Source organism: Argiope bruennichi, chromosome X1 (genome assembly GCF_947563725.1).
Source record: "Argiope bruennichi chromosome X1, qqArgBrue1.1, whole genome shotgun sequence".
In the NCBI taxonomy this organism is placed as follows: Eukaryota; Metazoa; Arthropoda; class Arachnida; order Araneae; family Araneidae; genus Argiope; species Argiope bruennichi.
Window position 1 is genome coordinate 108,565,488 of NC_079162.1, and position 11,328 is coordinate 108,576,815.

General features: G+C 28.3%; 1 protein-coding gene across 1 annotated transcript in view; it reads right to left on the reverse strand.

Moving 5' to 3' along the window:
* LOC129958281 (uncharacterized) overlaps positions 1 to 10,532 on the reverse strand; it is a 130,198-nt gene extending 119,666 nt beyond the window's left edge. The window contains exon 1 of the mRNA XM_056070619.1: positions 10,297 to 10,532. The gene's annotated coding sequence lies outside the window, so the exon portion shown is untranslated. The remainder of the gene's footprint in view (positions 1 to 10,296) is intronic.
* Positions 10,533 to 11,328: the final 796 nt, after the last annotated feature.

Genomic DNA, 11,328 nt, shown 5'->3' on the forward strand with positions numbered 1-11,328 from the left:
AAATATATATAAAGATATATAATATTTTAAGTATATATATTTTTATATAAAGATAAAACTGATTGAGAAGTTAATGAGAATGAAATTCTCAATTCTATTTGGATATAGTATCACGATTATTGTTTCCGCGGAGACGAAGACACGACTTATATAGAAACAAAAGCTTGGCAGTATCTTTCAAAAATTAACAAATAGTTGGTGTAATATCTAAATCAAATATAATTCTAATAAAAAAAACGCTTTTCTTTTGGTAGAAGGTTAAGTTCTACGATAAAGTTTCGTTAAAACAACAGAAGACTGACTATACTTAAGCAGAGAAAAAAAAATCCCCCAAAAAATTTAAGAGTACGATTGCATCAATTTTCTAAGTATATATACTACAGATTCCGAACAGAATTGATCGTCTACAAAAAAAAAATTACACGATAACTGACCTTCCAACAGTTGCTTGAAGATGATTGAAGAACCGCTATATCAAGTAGCTGGGGACGAATGTAAAAAATAAATTCGACATATATATTTTAGAAAAAGCTGAAGAAAAAAAAATTCGTGTGCACGTTCTTACACTTTTGAAAGTGCTCTTGTCTAGTTAAATATCTAATAACAATGCTTGATAACATCAATCAACACACGTTTTCAGATGGTATGGAGGGTGTGTCTCGATCCAGCTGACAGAGGGGGAGAGAAAATCTTGGGCGTGGGTGACTTAGATACCTACTACTTATTTTTTTTTTTTTTTTTTTTTTACTGCTATGCTGAGTACTCACATTCTTACATTCTTTTTAGAGCCGCCAACTATTTATGATTAAGTACAAGATAAATCAGTTTCAAAGAAAAATCCTGCTTAATAGTCCCACAAACCACTGCTTTACCATAGCTAATTAAGAAATTGCTATGATTAAGGTTTCAGCGATGTGACATATTAAGTTGTTTCAAATTGTGATCTTAATCAAAAAAACAACGTTTTTCTTTAGGTGGAAGGTTAAGTTCTACGATAAAGCTTCGTTAAAACGATAAAAGAAAAAGAAAAAAACTCAACGCACCTCAAAATATTTTGTGGAAATTGGTTTCTGAACATGAGCATATTCATTAGAACACGAAACAGAAAATATTAAATTTTATCATTTAATATACACAGAAATTAAAACTCTCTAAAATATAGATGGTTGTGATATCATTATACAACGTACAAGACATTTAAAACGGAATAATATTGAGATGGAGAAAAATGCTCAACATATTCCCTTTTCGATTCTTCGAAGTTAGAGAACAAAATTTATCATCTAATGCTCATAAATTTGATGAATAACTGTGTAATTCCTTTTAATTCATTATTCAGTAAAGTTTCATTTTCTATTTTAATTTAAGATTGTGACAACAATTTTCGATTTCAATTGAACCGTGAATGAAAAAGGTTAATATACTCCATTTTAAATTTTAAAATACTCAACAGCATCATTTATCAAGATGATCTAATTTCGGATAAAGATGTAGCGATGATTTAAAATGTTTGAATAAAAACAGTGTATAAAAAGATACCATTTCCTTAATTATGCAATGTAGGTCTATAAATATAAGTAGCAAGAATCTTTAAAGATTTATCAAACCGTTCAACCTTTACGAGGTGTCAGTTATTTTGTAACAAAATAACGAGGAATTCATTAATTAAGGAAAATGACTTTCTTCCGTGTCTACGACCAAACAAACTTTTTAAAATGAATGAACACACAAATGAGTGAAAAAAAAAGTCCGTCTACATTGTAATTCGGTTAATTTCATTTAAACAATCATCATGTAAGATTGTCTTAATTTCAGTCTCCAGAACCTTATGAATATTTTAAAATGATGATTTAAACGAATCATTAACAACTAAAAATAGATCGATTTTTAAATATGCTCTGAAGTGAAATGCGTATAATATCCAACCATTTAAGTATTATATCCAGCCAAAAATACATTATGGATGTTTTGATTCAACGCGCGCCAATAATAAAATAAAATGTCTTCCTTTCTCTAGAAATGTTGTTTTATTTGAAATATCGTTTAGTTTGAAATTGCATCCTTTTTTCACAAATTACAAGTAAGCAAGTTTCTTTTACCATATGCATTTCTTTAGTAAAAAGAAAATAATAGATATTCCTTCTTACATAAGCATAAGGTTTTTAAGTGTATAAACTTTAAAATGAATGAATTTAACGTCTTTAATGACACTGATACATTAGAGGATATTTCCTCTTTCTTCAACTTAAAACCCTTCTGAGTGAAAAAAAAAATATGTTAAGGACAAAACTTTGATTGATGAAGTCGGTTTTATCCTGGCTCAGTGAATTATCACCAATTTAAAAAAATAAAACAGAATCATACGAAAAAATTAAATTAATTTATTTTAACATAAGAAAAATTTGTCTCTGGAGAATGTTACAATATCGTTTTCGTCTTATCTAAATAAATTGAAAATTCAAACTGAAGTAACAAAACAAAAGTAAGTCGAAAACTTACTCACACGCATTTATACATAACGATGTCAAAACAAATATCCTTATTTTAGTATAATGAAGTCTATTTATTAAAATGAAATATAGTACATATTGTATAAATTAAAATATCAAAAATTAGTTAAATAACCCATTCATATATTAAAATATTTTTGCCCCTTATACTCAAATTATCTATTAGTGTAATCCTGTATCAATTATACCCCCCCCCAATTCACTAACTGAAGTATACGAGATCTTTTTGCTTGCAAACGGGTAAAAAAATGCAAAAGGAGAGAAAAATTTATTTTAGATTCTGCAAACGTGATGGGGAATGTAAACAGATAAAAGAGTATAAAATCGATTTAGAAATGTTACTAAATATAGACTAAAACGTCGAACCAAGTGAGAGGAAAGAGAAGAAAATGGAAAGTTACACTTACGTCGAGCCTTTTTCGAAAGATGGAGACTTCATTATCTTTTCACATCAGCTATGTCATGATGAATTTTCTCTGCTCAGATAGTTTTCATTTGTCATATAACGCATCCCCCCCCCTTCTCTCTCTTGCAGCTGCTAGTTGTAACCGAATCATGTTATTGTCAATCTTTTTCCATATGTCAACGGAACAGAATTGCTTTTAGGTTTGTTTCAACTAATTTTAAGAATTGAAATATTCTTTCTTTCTTCACGAGATTAAAACTGGAAAATTTATCACAAATGGCACGATGCTTTTTAAAAAGTCTGTTTTTAGAAGCAAAATCAAATTAGTAACAAAGAATACTTGATTAAAAATAATCAAATATCATTCTGATTAATAAAATGTAGTTTACGAACTTTCAACTTTTTGTGTAATAAATAAATACTCATATTTACATATCCCAAAGTTAAGATTAATTAAATATAAATAAATGTTTGAATTCTGTTTCTTTTAGCTTTTCTCTTAGCTTTTAAAAGAAAATTGAATAGAAATAAATCGTCACTTTTTTTATGTTCATATATAATCATTTTCTACGCAAGTACCTATTATTCTGCCAAGGTGCAAATAATTAATTTCATTTTAACAAAAAAGATATCCATTTTTATCATGTCATTTCATACACGATGCTTTCTCTCAGCTTTTGCAAAAATCAGAGCAATCGCGACATTTTTATTTATTACACGCGAACATTTGGGGTATCTTTTTACTCTAGGCAAACTTAAAAGAAAAAAAAAAGAAACAAACAAAGACAAAAATGTAACAGAAGTTCATCTGATTAAATAGGAAACGAAATAAACTACAGTAACACAAGGCTAAATAAACAGATTAAAAAATAAAGGCTTAGTTAAATATTATGATAGTTTTACTCATTAAGGCATTAGTTGGTAAAAATTATTTTCATAAAAAAGAAACCAGCATTAACAAAAGATATTCGATTTTTTTTTTCAACGATGTTTTAATACAGCTTTTGCACAAACATAAAACGGACCATTTTTCATTACCACATCTTAATATAATTTCAGTATCACGTTAAACCTGGCCTTGGATTTCTCCATAAAAATGTTTGAAATGTGAGCAGCTGAATTAATATATTCAAAAGATTCTTATCCTTGTCTTCAGAGAGACAGAAAAATTCTTGGAAGATAACCATCACGGAGAACAAAATGCCGTTCAAATAATCTTGGATGAATTATGTGACTGTTGCAGTGACGTCAACTCTCCTGAAACTAGAAGCTTAATGATACAATGAGTACAATGTTGACTTATGTGATGAGACAGGCAAAGAGGCTTCTGCCAGCATTCACATAACCATGAAAATGCAACTCCGATCATTAGTCAAACTTTAACTAATGATTAATAAGTCTTGCTATTAATTATTTCCGATGTTTTGTAAGTGCAATCAACAACCGTGCATTGTTTTATAAATGTAATCTGCAATTTTAATATGTATATCAAAGAATAGTCTGTACGGTTTCATTAAAGCTTTGCTTTCGAACCTAATTCCAATTATATCATTTATAACATAATTCTAAAAATTCTATCAACTATTTTTAAGACTGTTTATGATATATGAAGAATAAATCTTCTTATTATATAAGTAAGGAAGCAGAAAATCCGCATCGAAATAAGAAAAAATATATAATTTTTAAATTAAACTCCTTGCACTCCTATGCTTAGTCTGCCACTGTGCAAAGGGCATCGTTTTCGCATTCTTGTTGGATAATGATTATTATAAAAGTCGTATAATAGTAAAACTATTTCTGAGATTTCTAAGCATTAAATGTAATCCTTATACTCACATATTTATAATAATGTATCTCATTACTTTTCGGAGCGTAAAGATTTAAAACTAAAAGGGTCTTCGGAAATTGTACCAAATCCACACTTTGTCAAAAATAACTGGAACACTGGGAAGTTAACGCATTAGAAAAAGAACTTTAAATAATTATATCTTGATAAATGGTTTAAAACCATATGTCGAAAAGTCATTTAGTGTTAATCAGTTTAATGAAAATAGTAAATTTAAAAACTAGAATCGTAAGGATTCGTGGAGCTTTAAGCGTTCTTCAAATTCAGTTACTATTAAATGTGAAGCCCGTAATTTTATTATATAAAGACAATAACGACAAAAAAATTTATTCAAAATTAAATAGAACGATGATTTATATGTATTGATTCAATTTTGAACATTTAACAAAAAGGCATCAACTCTTTTACGAACATAGAGAATGGCTTATGGAAAATTAAGTGATTTGATTCTTTCATATGAAAAGCAATTTTACGGGGAAAAAATAAGAAATAAAATGTGATTGATTTCTAAAAAATATTTGTTTTCCATTATAAATTATTTATAAAGACACTTCGAATAATTTAATCAGACTACGCTTCCCAATAGGAGAGAGGGGGAACTTTTTAACTAATTAATATAAAAATTGTAGGTCGGCAGTTTTTGCAACTGATTATTAAAACACATCGAAGCTTATTTTCGAGACCTTTCGTTAGAAACAAACAAAAAACGCTAAAAAAAATTCATCCTTTAATAGAGAAGAGCATAAAACAGATAATATATATTTTAGATATTGAACACAGAATTTATTCGGCCTACAGAGGAAATAAATTACAGTTTTCAAACAATACTTTCAAAAACATTACTGAAATTTTTAAAAAAAATCTCAAAGTATTTGTCTAGTTAACAACAAAAATAAATCTGGAAGAACAATATTTTGCAGTTGGATTAAAAAAATGAACTCGCATCCTATCTTCAAAAACGTATTAAAACAAATTTTCACCTAGAGAAATTCTTTTATTTAAAATTTTTTCCGTCTGCCATAAGTTCGTAACTGTGACCGTAGGAACCCGTTTATTTCAGCTGTTTTATTTTTCAGCCGGCATCAGTGACCTCTTCTAACTGTTGCTGTTTTTCTTCCTTTTTGCCCGAACTACCTACCTTCTTTCGTTTTATTGCCGTCGTAAGCAGCTGCTTCTGTAATATCTTCCTTTTTAAAACAAACTGGAAGTTAAGTAACGCACGCGGCGAGTGAAGGAATTAGTTAACTATTCCAATAGGAAATAATTTTTTATTCCAGCTGTGAACGTTAAACACTCCAAACAAGTTATTAAAATATCTCGACTCTCTCAGTTTGTAGCAACTTTTCCGTGTCGTAAACTTGGATTTTAAATTAGATTTATTTTGTTTTTACGCGATCTTATGAGCTGCTTCTAGGATAGAGACTATTGATTTCCGCAGCGCGTACTCCACAGTAATTTAGCAGGCGATTCGCGGAAAAAAATTAAGAACATATGACACCAAATGCCATACTCATTAATTCATATTTTCGGTTCTTTAGCTACTGCACAGAAAAGAAATATGTATTTAACAGAGCTATTAGAAAATTAGAACATGAGTTATTGCATCTTTTTGCTTCAATTAAACAGTGTACGCTGCGGAAATCATTAGTCTTGTATTTTGATTTTTTCTCGCATTCTCTCCCTCTCTCTGTTAAAACAATAATATGACTCCATATGTGACATTAAATAAATTAATTATTGTATATATATGTATAATATGACACTAAATATAATATACATAATGTAACACTAAATATATTCGGTATAAAATATAAATAGTTAAGGTTAAATTAAAATATTGTTAATAAATTTAAAAGAAAATTCAACGATGAACCATATATTCATGATTTATATATTAACGGATGGATTATTAATAACTTAACCTTTTTACTAACATAAAATAATTATTTTATAAATTATTACCATTTCATGGGGTAAAATTTCAAAATTATGTTCAGACTATAGATTGTAGGTAGTTCAAACACAAGCTTCAAGTATTGTCTAAATATAACATTTAGAAAGTATGATAAATAATGTTTTAATGTTAATGTTTAATAATAATTAATAATGCTTAATAAATAATGTTAATGTTTGGTGTTTTTAAATGTTTTAATGTACACTCCATAAACCGTATCAAGCAATATCTAATTACTACATTTTATCTATCTCAAATAATCTTTATTAATTAAATACACTACATTACACATTTTTCTTTGAGTTGACCAAAATGTTTCTATTGATTATTTAAAGGGGTACATTAAAGTACATCGTACAAAAATCAGTTCTTTTATACACAACTGAATGCTTTTTTTAGAACATACGTTAAGAGTTACATTTCTAAAATGTATTAAAGAGAGATTTGCAGAATGTAATTTAATGCAATTTAAAATTAGTACACAGGAATTTATAGTTTAAATAGAGTCGATTACAGAAATCACGCATAAGTTTTGAAATTATATGAAACATAGCAATAGTTGTACTAAAGATGGAATTCTGGTGGTTTAAGTTATGTATTGGTATTGTGTTAGAATATTTCTCGTTTTCTTAAATCAATAAACAGTAGAAAATAAAAATGCGGATTACGTTACTTAGAAGTTGCAATCGATGGAACAAACTTCTGGGAATCTACACTTGTAACTTATCCGATGGCTTCAAAAAAAAAAAAATCTTTCCATTCATAGTACCAGACAGATTACCTATCATAAATAGAGCGTGTACTATACGTGCTTGAGCCAAAAACTTCCAATGAAACGAGCTTATGCAGGGAATTAAGATATTATTGGAAACAGTTATGCATTGCATCAGATGAAGGATTAATCTTCCGTGGAAAACTTAATTCTACTACAGATTCAAGAGACTTTTCTGTGAATTGATAAAAACTTCAAAAAGGTGAGCAATGCTATGAGTTAGCGGGTCAACACTCCACTCTGACTTCCCACTGATTCATTTGTTTATGGTATGGAAGTTTTCGATAAAAGATAAGAAAAGAATTTTTAGCTGGCTTAAAAAAAAATCTGACGTGACTACGTTAACGATATTAAACTGTTATGTTGGAAAAAATAACAGCCTTTTTTTATAGTTTGTGTATTTTTTGAGTTTATGTTTTATTTGCAATTTTAATATACAGGCATTAAATCCTTGATTTTATAAAATCCTCATTTAACGTTAAAACTATTTTCTTCGGTGTGTGGTATCATTTTGTACTGGTTGTATACATACCTAAATAAATAGGTTTTAGAACACCGCTGAACAGCTGAAATATTTATCACTTTAAGAATATTTACAATTTAAATTAAAGAAATAAAATTTATTTTTAAAATTCTAAAAGAAAAATATCTTTCTAGGAGACTTTTTTGTTTGCGTTTCATAAACTTAATTATTAAAAACACTTTTTTCATAACCATAATTTAGACTTGCTTCAAATTAGAAATTAAAATAAAAAGATACAAAAAAGCATTTTTAAGACTTTTTTCCCTATAATTTTGGATTTCATTATGATGCACAAATAATTTAGGATCCATTTTTCCAACACAATGTAAAAAACAAATGGTTTTATGAAATACTAATAAAATTTTAAATTTAATTAAAAATTATATGAATTAATCGAGGGAAAAAGCAGGGATATTATTGGTATTTTAACTACGTAATCCCCTCGAGGGAAAAAAACATAATTTTCATTCATTCATGAAATGTTGTATGCAAAAATATTAATTATGCCACCATGCTAAACGATTTCGCTTAAACTCTAAAAACTGGTTAAAAGGTTTTTCGAAGAATTATAATCCAAAGCATCAAGTTAAATGATATATTTGAGTAATAGGACAATTAGATTTTTTCTCGCCATTAAAAGAAATCTTAAATAAATGGTTATTTGGCTTTCACTACCAATGATTCTTGAGATTATTTTTTCCCTTACAAAGGGGGACAAAGGGAAGGAGGGATGGAAAAGAGAGGGCTCCAGAAATCCCAGGCACACGGCTTCATCACTGCTCTTCAGAAAGCATGCGCAAATCGATAGACGACCCCCAAGCTTCCGCTTAAAGAAGGCCTTTCAGGCAGCCATCATATAAATATACAAGATCAAAAAGTCCCATCGCTTTTCCACTGGGACCTTGCCGCCACATAAGGGGAAGTTTGTATAAAAATACCCATAATAAATATCTGCAATCACTTACGAGGACAAATGCAACAACCGTACCTCCTCCATAGTTGTTGAGATTTTTTTAATTGTTAGAATTAATCATATTTTAAATATCATACAATTAATCTATGCCATTAACTCAATTGTAAGAATGACAAAGAGACACTGAGTTTTTAAATATAGAAATAATGAAATACATTAACAAAATGAATTCTATCATATAATGAAAATAATTATGCACAACGTATTAAAATGGAAACTATCAGTTTACGAAAATGTATTAACAATAATTTGGAAATTACGTTTATTAATGAATAGTTACCATCACAATTAACAGAGATCAAAACAAATTTTATAAGAAAGAATATATTAAATTATTACTATTATTTTGTATCTCGTTAAGAAAAAAAAATATTAATGTTTCAGTTCTTTCAAGATAGAAGTTCTTTTAGATTAATTTTTCAGTTATTCTATCATAGTGCTTTTAATAAAAATAAAAATTAATTATTTTATACTTATGTTTACTTAGCAGTTTTTCTATAAATAGACAGGAAATAACAGAGATCAATAAAAAAATTATAAAACTTAATATAAATGAAAAAAAAAAACCAACACAGCAAATATTTAATAAATCTTTATATTTTGGTGAAACATTACGCTCAACACGTCAGAATATCAATTTTAATATAAGTTATAACAATATCTTTTTAAATTATACGATATAAAAGTTGATCATTTGTTTCGTAGACATTATTAGGAAACAACATTTTCTCTGTTAATAACCCACATTTTTCGGAAAATATTACAGAATTAGATTCCAAATTACGATAAATTGCTTGGTTAAATTACAAAAAAAAAAAAAAATGGTGCATTCGAGCTCAAATAATTTATTTCATTCACTATCATTTAAGAACATGAAATGCGTACGTAAAATCAAGGGGCTGAAATCGCATCAATTTGGTATAATTTATACACCTAATTGAATCAAATGTCAGAAAGATGAGTAATTTCATTTTTAATTAATAAGTCATTTAGATTTAAAAAAAACACATAAAACTATTTTAACAAAAAAAAAAATGTTTAACAAAACTAAGGTTTTTTTTCCTTATTTAAGCGAAATTTCAGATTATTTTATTAATTAATAATCATTAAATAAAACAAATTACAAATAAAAAATAATGCTTCTTTATGAGAAGACGAAGTCGAAATCTATTAAAATAAAAAAGAAGCGAACCCTCTCTCTCTTTCCTGCAAATACCGAGCCACATGCTCTTTCACCGTTAAGTTCAACATAAACAAAACACAATCAAAATCCCTCTAGTAAAAGGTCAGACCAAGTCGAATTTTTTCTTACCTGACCTCTTGCTACATGTTTGATAGCAATGCTGGATAATATTCAGGGCAGAAAATATATCGACGATTCACCGTTTCAGCATCACGATGATAGAAATCCGAATTCACTGTGCACTACTTCACTGCTGATTTTGCTCTAACGTAAAATTCAGTTCAAGCGTACATAAACGGTTATACACTTTTGACAAGCAAGAGCGCGCGGCTGCATACACTTCGGCCGGTCCCTATGTTTTGGCTGTTTCGCCCGAACCATATGCTGCTGCCGTCCCATCAGAAAGATTGGCGCGCAATTGGCGAGCGCCGGGTTGCTAGATAAAATGTTTTATGCATGATATATTCGCCAAAAATTCGTTCGACAATTTTTTGTAAAGGGCTAAGTTGACAACTGAACAGCGGGGTTTTCTTCATTTTAAAACCATATTTTACTTTATTAGAATTTGATTTTTATCATGTAGACTGAATATAAAGATGTAAATAAAAATTAAAATCGAAATAAAAAAAAAGGGGAAGTAATCTAGGGATAACAATAAGAGAACGAATTCATAATCATTTACACTTTTGTAAACCAAAAATGTTTATAAATATACAACTTTCAACGCTAAAAGTCATTCTTAATTTGATTTAATATTAATTATGGGTTGTTTTAATATTTAATTAAGAAAATGAATTTAGCTTATCTTCGCTTTGTATCACCATGTTGTATTCCAAAACCAACACATAGCAAAACATGGTATAATAGCTAGAAACACAAGCGATATATGGTTTTTTTGATAACATGCAACAGTTTGATACCAGATGTTCATTTTGCATTAATAAAATATCTTGGCAAAATCGAAGTACGACAATTTAATATAATAGTAACGTTATATAAAACACTAAGAAAAGGCTCTCTTTTACTGTGTAGTTTAACTAGTCTTAAACAGTAAAGTAGCTTTTTACTGCACTAGCAAATAAAAAATTTCTATAAAACATTTTGCTTCAAATAATTTAATGGAGATTCATTATTTGTGAAATAATGAAGATTCATTATTTG